The sequence below is a fragment of the Rhinolophus ferrumequinum genome, chromosome 21, assembly GCF_004115265.2.
Source record: "Rhinolophus ferrumequinum isolate MPI-CBG mRhiFer1 chromosome 21, mRhiFer1_v1.p, whole genome shotgun sequence".
Lineage (NCBI taxonomy): Eukaryota > Metazoa > Chordata > Mammalia > Chiroptera > Rhinolophidae > Rhinolophus > Rhinolophus ferrumequinum.
The window spans coordinates 28,350,164-28,368,898 of NC_046304.1; the positions used below are offsets into that span (position 1 = coordinate 28,350,164).

The 18,735-nt window shown below is 48.1% G+C and overlaps 1 protein-coding gene across 3 annotated transcripts in view; it reads right to left on the minus strand.

Moving 5' to 3' along the window:
* Window positions 1-16,304, minus strand: part of AKAP1 (A-kinase anchoring protein 1) — a 38,869-nt gene extending 22,565 nt beyond the window's left edge. Inside the window, exon 1 of one of the 3 annotated variants that reach the window (XM_033090128.1) lies at window positions 16,201-16,304. The gene's annotated coding sequence lies outside the window, so the exon portion shown is untranslated. Of the gene's footprint in view, window positions 1-11,226; window positions 11,362-11,460; window positions 11,716-16,200 lie in introns of those variants that run through there. The other 2 variants (XM_033090126.1, XM_033090125.1) reach the window with 2 other exon arrangements.
* Between the last annotated feature and the right edge of the window lie 2,431 nt (window positions 16,305-18,735).

The following is an 18,735-nucleotide window of genomic DNA, read 5'->3' on the forward strand; positions in this document are numbered from 1 at the left end:
TCTGAAGCTTCCAAATTAGCTCACAGTAGGGCTGTGAGGTCCTGTGCAGGGCTGTCCCCCACGCCCTCCACTGTGATGGCCCCACAGGGCAGCCAGGGCAGCCACTCCCCATTCTGGATCACAGAACACTTGGCGGCCTGCTCCCCGGAGACTGGAGGCTTCCCCCAGCAGTGTCTGGGTAGGAGAGCCTGCTCAGTGAAGTGTTCTCCAGCCAAAGTGGAAACCCAGAGCCGAGTACCAGGAGCTTCAGGTAAGAAGAGCCAGAAGTGAAAAATCCCATCTCTGGGCATGGTCTCAAGTTAAGAGCTCGTCCTCTTCTAGTTCACTTAAAATTTAAGTCCCAGTTTGGAAAACTTGGTAAAAAAGGAAACCACACAAGGCTGAACTGCCCAGCCTCTCTCCTCTGCTGACTACTCACGGCAGGTCGATTCATTAGGTTTCAAATGATAAAGGGAAAAAAACGGCACCTCCTACAAGTCTTCCCGTTGCTTCATTTGGGGGGTAGGGATGTAATTTAAAAATTTTTTAACGACTCTGGTGATAAAGCAGGTGCCAGCAAAGTGCTCCTGCGTACTCGGAGTGCGTGCCTGTCACCACAGTGCACTACAAGACTGCCCGAAAGGTACCAAGCCTGATCAGACAATAAGCTTACTGAAAGGTTAATAAAGATGACACATAGGGAGGGCTGGTTAGCTCAGTTAGAGTGTGGTGCTGACAGCACCAAGGTTGCCGGTTCAATGCCCTCAGGGGCCACTGTAAGCTGCACCCTCCTTTAAAACAAACAAACAAAAAAGACGCGCCTTCAAAAGGAATCAGAACAGATGCTGGCATTCGGCAAAGACCCTTCACAGCACCAACTCGGGGGCAAAGCAAAGAGGTGGACACTGAGTTTCCAAATGGCAAACAGTATACTACGACCAATTCAGAAATCACCTAAAGGCATAAAGTAACTTCGAGTCACCAAATATGTACTGGCACCTACAGGGTACAAAGCACAGCAGGACACAAATGAATCAGACAACGTAATGTCCTCAAGGCACTTTCAAGTCCTATGGGACAAAAACAACACAACACAACACAGCAACCCAATGACTTCTCTACTGGGTCTGTTACTACCACCCACGCCACTGATCATCTAACAAGTTTGGTCCTAGAGTCAGGCAAGTGTCCTGGCTAGGGTGGGGGACAAACAGGAACCAGGCGGCCAGTTTCCCCAGACTAGAATGTTCTAATGTCCTGGGATGGAGGATGATGGGAGATGAGGACAGTAGAAGCCTGAATGCCAACACTGTGGGAGCCAAGGTGGGGTGGGTTGCCCCATTCAATATGCAGACTTTTTTTTTTCCTTTAAATTTTTATTGGGGAATATTGGGGAACAGTGTGTTTTTCCAGGACCCATCAGCTCCAAGTCAAGTCGTTGTTTTCACTCTAGTTGTGGAGGGTGCAGCTCACTGGCCCATGTGGGGATCGAACCAGCAACCTTGGTGTTATGAGCACAGCGCTCTAACCAACTGAGCCAACCAGTTACCCCTCAATATGCAGACTTGCATTCAATACCCATTTTCTCCACTCCCTGGTGCCCAAATCCAGATGCCCTCACATTTTACCCCTAAAGTAAAGGCAGACCTTCTGCCGGCACGGTAGAAGGGATCTGGGGGCCGAGTTGTCTTGGCCAACTTTTCACCGTCCCTCCCTCTTCAGCCACACCCCATCCTGTGCCTTCAAAGGGGCTTCTCCTTGTGCATGAATCAGCTTGCCTCCGGTGGGCGCCCACCCTCGCACACTTTCCCAGCAAGCTATTGGAGGTGGGCTCCACCAAAACAAGGAAGTAAACCAAAAAAGAAGAGGGTACTGATCCATTAGGCAACACAAGAGAAGGGAGAAGGAATTCCCAGGATGAAGGGGAAGCAGGGGACAGAGGGGCATCTCAGGAGCAAAGTGGAACCGCTTAGTACCCAGTATATTCAAGCACAATGACAGACGCTCAGTAGCAAAGGCTGAGGCCCAGAGGAGAGTCAGACAACTGGTGGGAGACAGAAAACTAAGCTAAACAAACAAAGGAAATTAACTCGGAGAGGAGAGGGAGGGGAGACAAGAAAGGACATACGGAAAACTAACGACTTTGCAGCCATAAGCAAAATTTATACCCTAATAATGTACACTACCTCTATACTGAGAGGATGAGGAAAGAAAAAGTGTAGGAATGAGCCAAATCCTTATCCTTCCAGACAGAAAAACAAATCAGACAATAGAAAAAGGCAGGAAAGAAAGATCGATAGGGGAGGGTAGGGAGAGAAAATGAGAAAGCAAGAGACTAAATACTATTTAGAAATACAGACGTAGGGAGGACAACGAGAGGAGTTGAAAGCCTCTAGAAGAGAACAGGACAGGAGGGCGAGGACTCAGAGCAAATGACTGTTCTTTAAACCCGTGTGCACAGTCAGACGTCGAAACTTCCTACCAGCAATGCTTTCACAGGAAATTAATACATGCTCAAGGGTTAAGCAGCAGTGGATGCTCTGTTACCATATAGCTTTATGTTTCTTATTAACCATGACGATCACTACGTATGCGTCGACTCATTTATGTACAAACTAAACATGCTTTATTTTACCGTAATAATTTATGCCAATTTTGCTTCGGAGACCACCCAACTGCCCCGCTGACAGAACAGTAATCATCACAAAGACAACAGGCTTACAGCAGACCCTTCGGAGCTCAGGCATCCGGCTCCCCGCCCCACTGAGGTCTAGCCAGCACCTGGCAGCAGGATCCCTCTGGCCTGGTCATTTAATAGAGATCTGAGTCCCACCGTGAGCCGCGTTCTGCTGCTGGAGATGCACGAGCCCTCAGGAAGCAAAGGTGGAGGGTGGGGTGGGCAGCGAGTCACATTTCAAATCTCAAGATACTGCCGAGATGCAGCAACCAATCGTAAGAAACCCACAGCCTCTCAACCGATTCCAAGAACGTTGCCCGAGGCATGGCTTTGTACCGTGTGAATAAACTACACTCCTGGGCATCTAGAATGGTACTAGCTGGGAGAGTTGAGAAACAGTCAATCCTCTTCTGGGTTCAGTACTTTAGAGGAGGAACCCAAGCAGAGACAGGCGGGAGAAAGAGCATGTGGGAGAGAGAGGGGAGCTTTAGATAGAACAGTCAGGGAACACCGCTCTGAAGAGGCGGCAGCGGAGCTGACACAGTGAGGAGCAGCCATGCCCAAATCTGGGAGGATGGGGGAAAGGAGAGGGGGAGAAAGTTCCAGGCAGGGAGAACATGTGCCCAAGTCCTAAGGCAGCAACAAGCTTGGCTCACTCAAGAGAAGCAAGAAAGGGAAGTGAAGATGAGATCGGAAGGCGACTGCCAGAGAAATCATTCCCCAGCATCACTGGGCAAACAGGCTGAAGGTCAAGAACCCAGAGGTACACGGTCACCAAACTTCCTCCAGAGAGGGAAACCAACGTGCCCCACTAGCTGAGACTCTAGTTTCTAAACTAATAAACAGAAGCTGATTACAGAATCTACTCCAGAAACAGGGTGCCTCTGTGGCTGGTAGCAGCATGACAGGTACGCGTACTGTGTGAGTAAACGAGCTCACTTTTTACTTCAGACTTCTGAGAAAATGCGTTTGTCAGAAGTCTTGGGGGTCACACCACTTATTAGCCTTTGGTAGGGAAGAAGGTGAATGGTGGGGTCAGGACGGACACACACACACTCAGCCTTACAAAAGCCCTTGCGACTTCTTTGAAACAAGCTTTACAAAAGCAACCTCGCTCTCCAGCCAACGTAAACCATAGGCAACAGAGGGCCTTATATGGCTTGAGCTTTCTTAACCAGAAACAGATAGATGGGCTGGAGATGGCAGCTCCGAGTTAGAGGAAAGGAGGAACGAAAAAAAAGGGGGGGTCGGGGGAGAAAAAAAAGAATGGTGGTTTGAAACAGAACTTGTTTTGTCAGAATCTCTTCAGCCTCAATGGCTTGCGAGTCAGGATTTCTCCTGAGGGTCATGGCGTTGCCTCCTCTCGTGTTTTTATTTGGGTTTAAGCCAGAAGACACCGCTAATGAGGCTGCCAGCAGACGCGTAGTTTTACAGAGTTTTTGTGTCCAATGAGTGGCCTGCCCTTAGGTTGGGTGACTTCTCATGAAAACAGGATTATGTGAGTTCCTGAGAAATTGGCGTTGGGGCAACAACGGGTCTGGGTATCATTCCCCGGACAGCCGTCCTGAGTTGCCCCGCTCACTGGGGCTCACTGGGCTGCCTCGTCACATGCCTGCCTGGCCCGGAGGCAGGCTTGGGCCCCTGCCATAGATCCAGAATAGAAAAGGCAGCCCCAGGGACCTCTTAGGCAGCCACACCCCCCCACACACCTCATGACAGTTTCTAGGGTGGCTTTATTCTCCTTCTGCGCCTGATCAGGAGACAGCAGCGGCTCCGGCCCCAGGACCTGCCCTGTACACTGAAGCCACACACACGTGGCCCTCCTAAAGGATACCACCTGCCAAAAATAACACACGCTTGGCCAGGTGGGCCTCACCAAAGTCAAAGGACAAAGCAAGGAGGTTACCGTGTTTCCCCGAAAATAAGACCATCAGCTCTAATGCATCTTTTGTAGCAAAAATTACTGTAAGACCCAGTTGTATTATATTATATTATATTATATTATATTATATTATATTATATTATATTATATTATATCACATATTATATATTATATAAGACCCAGTCTTATATTATAGTAAAATAAGACCGGGTCTTATATTAATTTTTGCTCCAAAAGACGCATTAGAGCTAACTGTCCGGCTGGTCTTATTTTCGGGGAAACCCAGTATTCTCAGCATGGACTTTTCTCACCAGACAGAGCTCAAGGCACATCAGAGTGAAGGCCTCCTTCCAAGGCAATTCAGGGCAAGTCACTCCTGCTCCTTTCTCTCTGGAGGGACAAGAAGGAGGGGCAAGAAGATTTACAAAAGAGGGGACTGTCCTTCACATCTGTTTGGAGCGGAGGCTGGAGAAGTGTGGGGCTGAGGGCTGGGCTTGAACAGATCCTTCTGCCACCTCCAACCACGACCAAGCTACTCCCAGGCGACAGACAGCCTGCTGAGGGCCAGGGGATGGTCTCGTGACCTCCATGTGAGGTCTGACAGGCCACATTATTATTAGCCAGGGAATGAGTGACTTCAAGGTTGTCTTGTCAACCAGGCGACTGAGACAAACCATAGTCTTCAGAGCCGTTTTCCAGGCCCTCAGACACAGCTAGAGTCAGTCTACTTAGGCTTTTTAGTCACAGTCATTATTTGTGCAGCTGAAAGGCACCGGATGGTAGCAAAATTCTGATGATAAAACATGGCTGTGGAAACATAAGAGCATAAAAGAGTAGGATCTTGAACTTCAGTTTCCTGTACAATGAACATGTCCTGTAAAATGGGATACGAATACCTCCCTCACAGGGCTGAAATGAGGCTGAAATGCCTCAAACACCTAACAGCCTGACTCAGCTTGTGGGATAAATGATTTTAGTTTTTTAAAACCAATGTCATTTTCTGGATGAGGACGGAGGGAAAATGGGGCAGTTAGTAAGAAACAGCCTCTAAGCACGGGGCTAGAGATACAGAACCCTGATCTAGGTCCACAGTTAGCTCTGCACTGCATCCTAGGATCAGCATACCTTTCTCAGGGCCTCAGTTTCCTCATATACAAACTAGAAATACTTAACCTCAGAGGGTTGAGAGCAAATGAAAAGGGAACAATTCAGAAAAACCTCCTAAGATGCCAGGTACACACTAGGTGCTCAGTACATGTCTGTTATGCATCTTATACAGTCTGGCTCGAAGAAAAGAAAGCTCTTTCCATATGATTTCACTGATATGTGGGATATAAAACTCAAAGGAACAAGACAGTCAAACAAACCAACACTCATAGACAGACAACAGTTTAGCCAAACAGACAACAGAGGGTAGCCAAAGGGGGTCAAATATATGGTGATGGAAGAACTGATTCTGGGTGGTGAACACACAATGTGATATACAGACGATGTGTTACAGAAACTTGAAACCTGTGTAACTTTACTAACCATTGTCAACCCAATAAACATTAAAAAAAAATTTTTTTAAAAAAGACAGCTCTCACGTTGTAAGACAAAGGTCAGTCTAGCAGGCTGCAAACTAAGCACGCCCAGGCCTAGATGAGGGGGCAGCTCCCCAGAGCTAGCCCCACACCAACACTTCAGGGTCCCCACTGTGCCACACGGCTCCCCGGTGCCTTCTGTAGAAACAGGCCTCCTAGCACTGAGATGGACTGGACGGGGGGGAATGAAAATGACGCTTGTTTGTAAGGCACCTGGTTTCGCAGCGAGGGCCCCGATTGGGATCCTGCAAGAAGTATTCAGGGGAGTGGAGGGAGATGAAATAGGTCAGCTGACATCTAAAAACCAAGGACAGTGAGCACAGGCCTTGGAGAACCCGCAAGGACCTTTATGGTAACAGACAGACTCTCAAACCAAAACGGCTTTCCAAGGGCTTAGCGTCTGGCTCTTTGATTCACACTCCCACCCCCAGACTGCTCATGACGGTCCTCTCTCAAACTGTTTCATAATTGATCAATGCCCTCCAAACTGGCAGTCCAGAACTTGCTTCTTAACATGCCATGGAGAGAGCTTATAAATAATTTGTCCCCAAAGCTGTTGGGTTTAGGGGCTATGGAAGACGAAGCCCAAGCACATGATGCTTTACAAGATGAGGCAATTAAGCTTTTAGAGTTGGGCAAAGAAAAGAACTAAGACCAGTGCCGTCCAACAGAACTTTCTGGGATGAAAATGTTCCAGACGTGCACTGTCCAGTACTGCAGCCATGGGCCACATGAGGCTACTGAACACTTGAAATGTGACTCATGTCACCAAGGAACTGACTTTTAAATTTTATTTAATGCTTTAAAAAGTTTAAATTGAATTAGCTACACATAGCTAGTTGCCACTCTGTAGGACAAGGCAGCTGTAGACCCCCCTCCCCTAAGGATCAGTTTAGGAGATGAGAATAAAGAGAGAGCAAAAAAATCAAAACATTTAGCACAGTAGTACGCTAGAGAACTTGAGATACCCCTAAACAGTGGATTGGGTTTTTTAAGCCTTTGACTTATACCATCCACTGAACCAAGCATCCTAGCCCACATACACCCGCCCCATACACAACCCTGCAGGCAACTCCGCCTTCCAGCAGTCCCCAGGCACTTTAGACTAAAAGGGCTCCCGAGGGCATTAACTGAACACCTTTGATGTAGACCAACTCTCTTTTACCAGTTGAAGAAACAGATCCCAGACAGCCAACAGACCTGCCTAGAACCACAGCCAGGTTTCATCCATGAAAAGCTGCACCAAGCCTTCACACACACCCCGCCCCCCACACCCTCACACCCCCTTCCAGGGCTCTTGCCAGCTAAGCCCAGTGGTGAAACAAGCCATACTTCCAGAACTCACCTGGGGCCCTGCTGTGTTCCTAAGTGCATGGGCCTCAGTGACACCCAGCCAAGTGAAGGCAGCCAGCCAGTATCACCAGCTGGGGACAGAATGTTTACTATCGACTGCTGCAAACTATCAACCCAGCTGTAGAAATGTTCAAATGGTGAGGACCTGGACAGAACGAAGACCATTTGGTAGGAAGAAAAGAAAGTTTAAGGAAAAGGACATCTTGACAGCTACTTATTACTGAAAGTCAATCTTCAGAATGCTGAACAACACACACTGCTTCATTGCAACGATCTGCTTAGAAAGCAACAGGAAGATTAGGAGAGAAGCCCATCGATTTGACGATGCCTTAGTTCTTCTCACAAAAGCTCTCCAGAGGACCTAGTTTAAATCCAAACCTACACTTGTCAGTTTCTCTACGCCTCAATTTGTATTTCTATTAGCTGCTGAAACAATCCAGAATGACCCTCAGTTTCACCCTCCTCAACTGTCCTCAGAGGTCTGAGGATTAAAGGATTACAGAGGTGTTTGCTCACAACTCACCTAACACAGTAACTATCCAACAAAAGGCATCCTTTACATTTCAGTCCCACATCCCCACCAGTTACTTCTCCAGCCACTCTGCCCTACTCAAAATATTGTCATTGATCATGTTTTCCACAGCCCAAGTTTACAATGAGCTACCAAGGCCAGCAGGTTTGCTCAGGGGAACGAACGCCACATAGGCTGATGGGCACTTAATGTTAAAGGACCATAAAGGTGTGAGGCACGACGCCAGAAAGGGATGTGGAAGAAACATAACTTGCCCTAAGAAGCAAAGATTAGGAGTAAAATGCATCCTACACAGAGCAGCAACTCCAACAATATGAGACGACTTAAGTGGGACGAGAGGCCCGGACCACCCAGCACCTCCCCAGAGCAGAGGAAATCTCAGAACGGCAAGCTGAAGGGATTCACTTATACACAAAACTGCTGACTTCCCCACAACAGACCAAGCTGCAGAAAAGTCCTCTCCTTCTAAACTCACAGGGAAGATTAGGAAGAAGCGGCCTGGCCTGGGGAAAATGGGCTGGAAGGCACCAGCTCACCAGGCACAAGGGGTGCCTGCTCCTCAAAAACCCAAAACGAGCATTCAGTCAAGTCGTGTTTGTTGCAGGCTCGTGCCAGGAGGCTGGCTGGCAGAGGGTGGGGAAACCAATTTGTTTTCCTTTTCTTTCCAACCAATTTTCCAGGTCAGAGGCTGAGGGAAGGGTACTTTTAATAAAATTCCAATCACTGAAGTGATTCAAGAGAAAATGTCAGTCTCCGAGATTATCTAGTAGGGAATAAAAACAATGCGTGAGCTCTCGTCATGCGCAGTGCCAAGTCTCACAAGTACCATCTCAATTTGTCTTTAGGATGAGACGGGGGAACACGGTCAAGACTAAATTAGCCTCCACCCACACGGATGGCTAGGACGCAGCCTGGGTCCAAAGCCCAAGAGTAATTTTGGTGACCAGGTAGAGCAAAACAAAATGCTTTAAAATATTGATGCTCAGCAACCTTACACTGGAGACACATCCTTTTGGCACCTGTGCGGGCCACTTACAACAGACACCCTGTCACCCAGCAGTGGCCAAGTGTGAATGTATTTCCTAGAAACAGCTAAAAGGAGGAACTGATAGTTACATACAGGGCTCCAGCAAAACAAATCCATTAGACCTGTCTCAGTCACAGGCTTGGACCAGATCAGTTACCTGCAAATTCTGGGCCATCACCTAACAATACGCATGACAATAGAGTCTCTTTAATCCAGGTAGGCACTGAAGCGTCAGTGATTTGCATACCTGTAGGATCCAAAGAACCTCCTCTGGCCTAGTGACAACGTCACCTGAGAATATACACAGAAATCATTACTCAGAACCCACAAAACTAGTTAAGAGGTAAAAGAGGAAAGGTTCAACACAAGCAAAAAGTTCCCAAAACATAACTTCTCATGCTTTCAGTGCTCAAAGTCTTAAATAATCAGCAGGCGAACCACTTGAATACCAAGAACAGAGTAATCTGGTATATGACCAAATCACGCGGCCCTCTCATTTCAAAGATGCTCTGTGCCTTTAAGAGCAAAGAGGTGGTGCTTACTCAGAGTCCGAGTTTTGCTTTCTAAACAGTTTTTTTTTCTTTTAACTAATTTGGGAAGGGCTTAGTTACAAGAGCACGCCACGGTTACTGGTTGCCAGAACTAACAGCTTATTGTAAACGGTGTTCATCAGTAATAGCGACAAGGGGGGGGGGGAAGGCAGTAATAGCAAACCAATCAACAGATATGTTTGTACCAGGTGTCCAGCCCCAGATTTCCCTGCACGAGATAAATTTAAACACCAAATAGCCTGCACTTCAGTCAGGGAAAAAGAGCTAGTTTCATCTAATTGCCCTGCCTATGCACCCTATCCAGCTTGAGAGGCCTCCATTCACACCTGGAGGGAAGTGCACCGGGTTTGCGTTAGCAGCGGCGGAGGAGCAGAAAGGCGCCAGCCAACCTGGGCATCACCGCTGGAGAAGATCGCGAAAGGCCCAGGGCTTACACGCAGTCCCGGGAGGCACCACCAACAGCTCCTTTCTTCCCCATATAGATACCTCCCTTGGAGGAAAAATGGGAGGAACCGTACCCTAAGGCACAAAAGAGTTGAACTGGTTAAAGCCCACCCCGAGGGGCCCAAGACAGCCTTCCCAAACACATTTTGACGCGTAACTGCGAAACTAGCGTGGTCCCTCCAGAATGCCAGCCGGTGGGGGGCGGGGGATGCGGGCGTAGGCCACACGTGACCTATTCGCCCCGGAGCAATAAGTCAGTGGGCACACGAGGAAGGACTGGACGGCCTCAGCCTCTCCGGACACCCTTTATGGGGTTGCAAATGCTAATCCTCTAAAGAGACACTTTGACCTCGGGACCCTAAGTCGGTTCTAACGGTCCCTACGCCCAAAACAGGGATCCAATCACAACAGGTCGCCAAGCCCATCCTCCCCATTCCGCAAACCGAGACCCTTCCCCTGGTTCACCGCACTCAACTCCCAGGGGCTGGGCTGGGCTCCCAGCCGAGTTTTCCACAGCCCGGCCTAGGAGGGGAGCAACCCAGGGCGAACTAAAGGGGCTCAGAAGTTGGGTGAGGTTCCTGGAGTGACCAATTCAACTGCAACCCCTTCGGAGGAATAAAGGGGTGCCTGCGGGCCTGGGAGCACCTTCTTGCCCTTGTGAGCACCTGGCCCTGCCCACAGCCCGCCCCGCCGCCGCCTCTCACACTGGGTACACACGACCTTTGAAAAGTAAACGCGTGTGGGGTTGGGCGACCTTGGGTGGGACGCGCTCAGGATTGTCTCACCGGAGGGTGTGCGCGCTCCGGGAAAGTTAAGCCGCAGAGGGGTGGCTGGGGCGTCGCGTCCTCACCCCCCGCCCCCAAGGATGGTGACGCGCGTGGGGGGCACCGCGCTGCAGAGCGCCGTTTCAGCAACGCACACGCGATCTGTCAGCAGGAGCGGGCGGGCAGACAACCCAGACCCGGGAAGATGAGGGGGCGCACAGGCGACGCAAGGGAAAGAAGGGCCTGCTTGACAGCAGGCGGCGGGCCGGAGCCCCTCCACCCGCACTCGGCTTCGGGAGCCTCCGGCCTACGGGACACCAGGTGCGGGCGTCGCACTCCGTACCTGCACCACAGGCTCATCACCCCGACGGCGTCGCCCTCGGGGCCCCAGCAGGTGGTCCCCAGGCCAGCCGCCCCCATCGGTCCCAACTTACCAGCTCCTCGGCGACCGTCAGGATGCAGAGTCCACGCCCACTGCCGCCCCCCGACCCCCGCCTCTGCCCCCGAGGCCGGGCCCTGCAGCCCCGAGCTCCCGCCGCTCCCCCACGTGCTCGCCCCAGAGGGTGGAACACAGAGACATTAAATACTGAGGACGCGCAAAGACGTGCCCGCGGCGCGACGCAAGGCCCCGCCCCCCGCCCTCGTGCCCCCGCGCTCGCCCCGCTCACCTGCGCGTGCGCGCCGTCGGCCGCTCCCTCCCGCTCCTCTCCCAGCTGCGCCAGAGGGGGCGCGGTCTGGAGCGTTCCGCCAGCATCCCGCCGCCGAGGCCCGCTGCCGTGCCTTGCAGGAGCTCTCGCGAGATGAGCTGTAATCTCGGCGGGATTGGGGACAGGGGTCTGGCTCAAGTCTTCCGAACCCCGGGGGACCGCGAAGCTCTGCCTCGCAAGCCCAGCGCGTATACTCCCGCCTCGGCTCTAGGCGGTCTGGAGAGGTCAATTAGACCATCTGCCTGCCTCGGCACTGAGAACGCCCTGGAAAAGGCGGAAGGACCCGTGGTGGGGCTGGGCTCCCCCTTGCTTCCCCTTGTAATGCATAATCAGGTGACCATCAATAATTGCTCAGTTGCATAATGGGAGTACCTGGCACCACTCAAATGCAACTTTCTTGCCCATTTTCACAACTTGGTCATGTCGAAGTGAAACACACTTTCTTCTAAATGGATTTGGGTTCTGGACGAATTTCTACCAATAGATAGTCACCATGAGTCACTGACTCCTGTAGGAAATTTGGAAAGATAAATTGCCCCCAGCAAGTGGACAGGGTGGTGTTATGGTTGGCCCCGCCTCTCAGCCTTAAGACATGTGGACTTGAACATGTGTTGGGAAATTTGCTAAGAACAAACCATTACTTGGGGAAATGCTTAATCTTCGCTAGTGATCAAATGCAACTTTAAATGATAATGAGAAACCATTTACCTATTGAATTCTAAATACAAATTCATATATAATATATTATATATTAAATATATATTATATATGTTATATATTATATTAAATATAATATATATTATATATCATACACACACACACACACACACACCCCGGCTGCCAAAAAATGTATACAAGTAGACACTGGTCAACGTTGCTGAAGCCATCGTCAGAAGTGTCTGGACACTGATGGTTACCACTCTGAGCACCTCTTATAATGGCAGAAGTCAAATGTGACTTGTATTCCTCTTTTGTTATCCGTATACATTGAGTATTACCATTTTAATACAGTTTTCCTTTCTTAAAATGTGTATACGTTTTCTTGGTACCTTCTGTATATTCCAATTGTATGGTGTGATTAGGGAAGGAAAACAAATAACAACCTGAAATAGAAAAGAAATAAGAAGATACCTATTTTAGGTCCCATGGTTTGAAAAGGCCTAAGGAGAAATTGAAACAAACTTACTGGGTGAGAAGGAGGTGGTCCTGCAAATTGTATACAGGAATAACCGTTGGGGAGTGTGCCCAATAAAGGCAACAACACAGGCGAAAGCTGGAAACAACTTCTGGTAAACTGAAAGATCAGTGTGGATGGAATATGGAAGGGAGGGAGGGCTGGGAAAACGGGTTGGAGAAGTAAAGGGAGAAGGGTTGAGGTTGTTTTTGTTTGTTTTTTGAGGGGAGAACTGGGCTGCCTTATAAACCACAGTAAAGTTTGGATTTTGTTCTACTCTGATCAGCCCCAAAGCTGGTCATGCTTCTACTTCAGGACCTTTGCACTTGCTATTCCCTCCAACTGAAATATTCTGCAGAGCTCACTTCCTTACCTCTTTCAAGTCTTTTGCTCAAAGTCACCTACTCAGTCTCAGTGAAACTTCCCTGGAATCCCTCCCTATTTAAAATTATAAACACACATACACACACACACACACATTCCTACCCCTCACACCTTTATTTTTCTTCATAGCACTTACCACTATCTGCATACTATATACATTTATTTCATGACAGGAGGCATTATTGGGGGCATGGCACATAGACGGCACTCAGTAAAAATGTGTTTGGTGAATAAATGGGAAGCCATTCCAGAGGGTTAAGTAAAGATTGTAACACAATATAATTTCTGTTTTTAAAAGGGAGCTATAGCTACTATGGAAAGAATGGACTTGAGGAAGACCAGCATAGAAGCCGGGAGACCAGTTGGAAGGCTGTTGCGGTGGTCCAGGTGAGAAATGACGCTGGCCTGAGCTAAGAGTCATGGCAGTGGGTATGAAGAGACTGCTTTGAACTCAAGATATATTTTGGAAGTAGTAGCAACAAGACTCTCATGTTGGGGGTAAGGAAAATGGTACAATGAGCAATACTTCCTCTGACTTGAGTTACAGTGTGAAATGGGGTGCAGTTTATTGAGATGAGGGCTAACTGGCAGAGAATCATGAGTTTCATCTTGGACCCATTGTGTTTGCACTGTTTTGTAACATCCAAATGCAAATAGTAATTAAGATGAATGTGCAAGACTAGAGCTCAGAGGATTGGTCTGAGTGAGAAATACAAATACGTATTGAAAATCATATAAAAGTGGATATTTTAAAGAAGGGCAATGTCCCGATGTTGGCGGAGTTAAGAAATGTCTATGAGGAAGAAACTGAGAAAATGATGGGGGAAAAGGGGTAAGTCCTGGAAGCATCGGTAGGAAAAAATGGGGAGCGGGAGGGGGTAGAAGAAAGAGGTAGATGAGGCTATGAATATGGTTATGAGAAGGAGGGACAAGAAAAGGGGACAAATGAGATCAGTATGTCAGTCATATCCCATGAGTCGGCACATGGGCAAAGCCTGCCAGGATAAAAAGAATAAAAAGAGGGAAGAACAGAGGAGTGGGATAACTGGAATACTAGGGAAAGTACAAGACACAAATCAGAAAGAAAAAGGTGAGAACAGGATTAATTGTAATCACAACTGAAGATCAACCCAGCAGCTGTGGCTGAAGAGGTGGCCACAGGTCAGGGCAGTTCAGAGGTCACAGTGTGGGCCTAGTATAAGATTAAAAGGTGGAGGAATGAGAAGGGAGGTGAGGATGGAAGGTTATCCTAAGAACTTGGCCTTGAGGAAAATAAGATTACATTGTTAGAAAGACTTAAACTTGAACATCAGCTCCAAATGGGCAAAGGTCTGCTTAAAGGCAAGGATTTTAACCTAGGGTTTATAAAACGGCTTCAAAGACATCCATGAACCCCCTGAAATTGCTCACGTGGTTTTATAAGGATGGCATTTTTCTGTGGAAATAGTTATGGAGAGCTCCTCTCAGATTCTCTAATCCTGACATTTTAAAAAAAAGAAGAATCTGTTTAATAGAACAAGGCAGAAGGTAACACTGTATGTAAAAAAGGAGTATATCATCCAGAAGGAGGAGGTGAAACATAAAGCACCCAAAGATGAGGAAAAAAAGAAAACAGGAAGGAAAAGTGGGCAGTGTCCACCTAAGGGAGAAGGTGCCCAATCCAATCTAATGAGTGGGAGAAGCTGCTCTCTCTGATGAATGGAAATCGTCAGATCAGAACCTGATGCTATTATTCCTTTAAATCCTATAACTCACGCCCCTCATCCTGACTCCTTAGCCACCAAGCAACCTGATAATTCTCTCTAAGGAGAGAAGTCGTGATTGGACCTATGGAAGGCACTGGTCCACCTGACAGGTTAATGTTTTACGTCAGTGGCCCTCTTGTTTTCTACATCGTCCCTGTTTCCCCGAAAATAAGACCTAGCCGGACAATCAGCTCTAATGCATCTTTTGGAGCAAAAATTAATACAAGACCCGGTCTTATATCATATAAGTAAAATAAGACCGGGTCTTATATTAATTTTTGCTCCAAAAGACGCATTAGAGCTGATTGTCCGGCTAAGTCTCATTTTTGGGGAAACACGGTTGTACATCTTGTAAGGTTTTTTGTCAGCTTTCAATTCTGGCACCCGGCCATGATGAAGTTGCTGAACCTGTCATAAAGCTGAGGGAGGGCTTGGTACAGGACCACGGGGAATTTCATCAGAACATCCTCTTGTGAGGCTCTTTTAAAAGAAATTCAGCCAGTTGTTTTTTGGCAGCTCCTCCAACGTCAGGGGGCACATATTTGAGAAAGTTTCTGCCTTTCCTACTGGAAACATCTACAGAAGGAATTTTTTCAGTGCTAACAAATAGGAGCAAATAATGAAGGAGTGTCTTGACTCCTTTAGTTCAACTGAATCAACAGGTGAAACTAAACCCCGCTCCCTCTCCACCACATTTCCTGGTCTCTTAAACTGAAGCAGCATTGGGTGATGCCCCAGCACCACGTGTGTCTGCAGGGAAGAAGAAATGATCGACTCCTACAGAAATCAATGGGAAGGGGTAGGGAATAAGAACCCTAGCGGCTACTACTTAATGAGCACGTGATGCCCAGCACTGTGCACAGGACTTTATCCTAACCCTCCCCCAACCTCGAAAACTAGATACTCTTGTTATATTGTATTTCCGTTTTATGGCCCTTAGTCACACAGCAGCAGAGGCAAGATTTTAACCCAAGAAATCTGATATGGAGCCCATGGATTCACCAAGTCACTAGACGGCTGCTAGAGACAGACCTAGAGATCCAGGGAGCAGTTTTATGCAGGAACACCTGCTATAAATTGAATTGTGTGCCCCTGTCCCCCCCCCCAAAAAAAAAGGTATGTTGACTTCACCGCAGCAGTACCGCAGAATGTGACCTTATTTGGAAATAGGACTGTTGCAGATGCAAGTAGTGAAGGTGAGGTCGTACTGCAGTAGACTGGACCCTAATATACAGTATGACTAGTGTCCTTACAAGATGTCCATGTAAAGACAGGAAAGCACAGGCACAATCCCATGTGAAGACCAAGGATTGGCTTTATGCAGCGATACGCCAAGGAATGCCAAAATTCCTAGCAAACCACCAGAAGCGAGGAAGAGGCAAGAAAGGATTCCCCTACCCTTTGCAGAGGGAGCAGGGCCTGCTGACACGTTGATGTTGGACTTCTTCCCTCCAGAACTGTAAGATTTCCGTTGTGTTAAGCCACCCAGTTTGTGGTGCTTTGTTCCAGAAGCCCTAAGACGGAATGGGAGGTCATTCAGCTTGTGAGAAAAAGCGGCTGTTTCTTTCCTTCCCTCTGGAACCTGGAAGCCATGGCTTCCCAAAGCAGAGGCCCCAGCCAGTGGCTCTGATGAGGGGGTCGCAGAGAGGCACTGCCCACGCTTGAGCACCATCACTACCATGCGTTTTGGAGGAATTTTCCAGCCCTATACTGTACTTAAGATCTTAATTCTGGGTCTGTTCGGTGGGTGGCTGGAAGGGATATGGCTAGGCACTTACCAGGACGCACTCTCCTCTTACCAGCGGCTTCCAATGGCAGTTCCGTTTGGAGGTGGAGCCTAAGAAACCCTGCGCACTACTTCAGGCAGGGTGAAGTTCTACCCAAAACCAATTTAGGTTCTTCTACAACAGCCACGCTCACGCATGTGGAGAAGCAATGAAACCCTCAGAAATTTTTACCTAACTCATTTTATTCCATGGGTGTGTCTCTTTCTGTGCCAGCGGTTGGGATCTTCCCAGGAGGCCACCTGACCACGTTGGAGGCCTGTGTATGGATGTTTGAATTGCTTGGACTCTACCAGAAAATTTCAGTGAGGTTCATAATCTGTCGTGCAGTGTTTATTCTGTTAGTTTACATACCTTTCTGTGCACCACTGCAGCTGGAATGGTCTGAGACAGCAAGATCCAGAAATCTCAAATAACTGCAAGGAGACAGGAACTTCCCTAAGAATGAGACATTTTGCAAACTGACCCACCTCTAGGAGTGATGGGGCAGAGCACATAGCAATATGGGAGCTCAATCTTCCATTGTCCCCAACCTCCACACACCCCTTGCCATTTCTCTGGAACCATTTTCTTACGCTATCCCTTCTAAAACATGGCAAGTTGCTTAGTAACCTCTTTCTTCTGTATGATCAGGCATTCCAGGTTCCCACCGACTAATGTGTTCTACCCAGGACTGCCACTAGCTGACACAGTGGCCTTGTGCAAATTAGGCAACAGGTGTCCCTTCCCCTAGACAGAGCTCTGTGCCAGGCTTCATGTGAGCAGAGTGCAACAGCACAGCCTGGATTTCAGCCCCTACTTGCCCTTGGACTGGATGCCGTCATGCAGGACATGACCTGCACAAACTTCCATGACATTCCAGCCATTGGGAATGAGCCGTAACAGAGCTAGTGCTGTCTACCATGACCCAGTCAGCCAGCCAGACCTCTGGAGGGTTTGTGCATGACACTGCAATGGCTTCATTCATTTAAGTGCTTGCCAAAGCCTAAAGTATTGCCTTGCTCAGCACTGGTATTTAAAAAATACACTTGTAACCTTAAGTTAACTTAACCTAGCGTCTGAGTTTTCTCATTTGTAAAATGACCATAGTAAGAGGACCTATTCATGGGGTTGTTGTGAAGGTTTAAATGAGATAATCCATATAAGATACTTGGCACGGTGCTGAGCCCGAGAATGAAAAACTGTCATTCCATTTCAAATGCTTTCATCAATCAATCAAGAGCAAGTCCAGATTCATTCAACAAATATGTATTAACAGCTATTTTGTGCCAGGCGTTGTGTAAGGCGCTGTGGTTACCAAGGTGACAGCCCCAGTCTGGTAGGGAAGGCAGATAGGAGCATAGGTAAAGGCTGTATGCAGCGGGCTCAGGGCTATGACAGAAGTACAGAGGTGGGATGAGAAGTGGTAAATGTCAGGCGTTCCATTCTGCTTGTGTTCCAGTTAGGGAAGCGTGTGTGTAGCACTGGTGCTCTTGCTGCATTTGACATTCACCAAAATAAAATGTATTGCTTTGGTTATTTTATTGTTGCATACCAAACCACCCCAAAACTGAAATGGCTTAAAATAATCACTGATGATTAGCTTATCAGGATGTTTTGTTTCCGCTCATATGTTGTTAGCTGGGTGACTTGACTGAGGTTGGAGGATCCAAGATGGCATCACTCACATGTCTAGTGTCTCAGCTTCAACGGCCAGAACAGCGAGGCTGGCAAGGCATTTATTTCTCTCTCCTCGTGGCCTCCGGCAAGGAAGTTGGACCTCTCTACATAGACCCAGACCTAGGCAGCATCACTCATGCTGCATTCCCTTGGTCAAAAGAGGTCACCCAGTCAACCCAGATTCAAGGAAAGCATTCATTAGTCTCCACTTTTAGGTGGGAGGAGAGGTAGAGAATTGTGGGTATGTTTAACCTATCACATCTATTACATCATGTTCCATTTTACAGCCAATTTATGACTTAGGAGGTATCTAACTGGTGAGATACTGTGGCTGCTTCAGATATCAGTGCCGCGAAATGCAGTGTGGGACAGCAGTCGTAAAACACAGGCTTCAAATCCTCATTTCAGTACTAACTCGCTGTATGACCCTCGGCAAGTTATTAAACCTTTCTCCCCACCCTTTCCTCCTCTGTAACATGAGGGGCAGTAA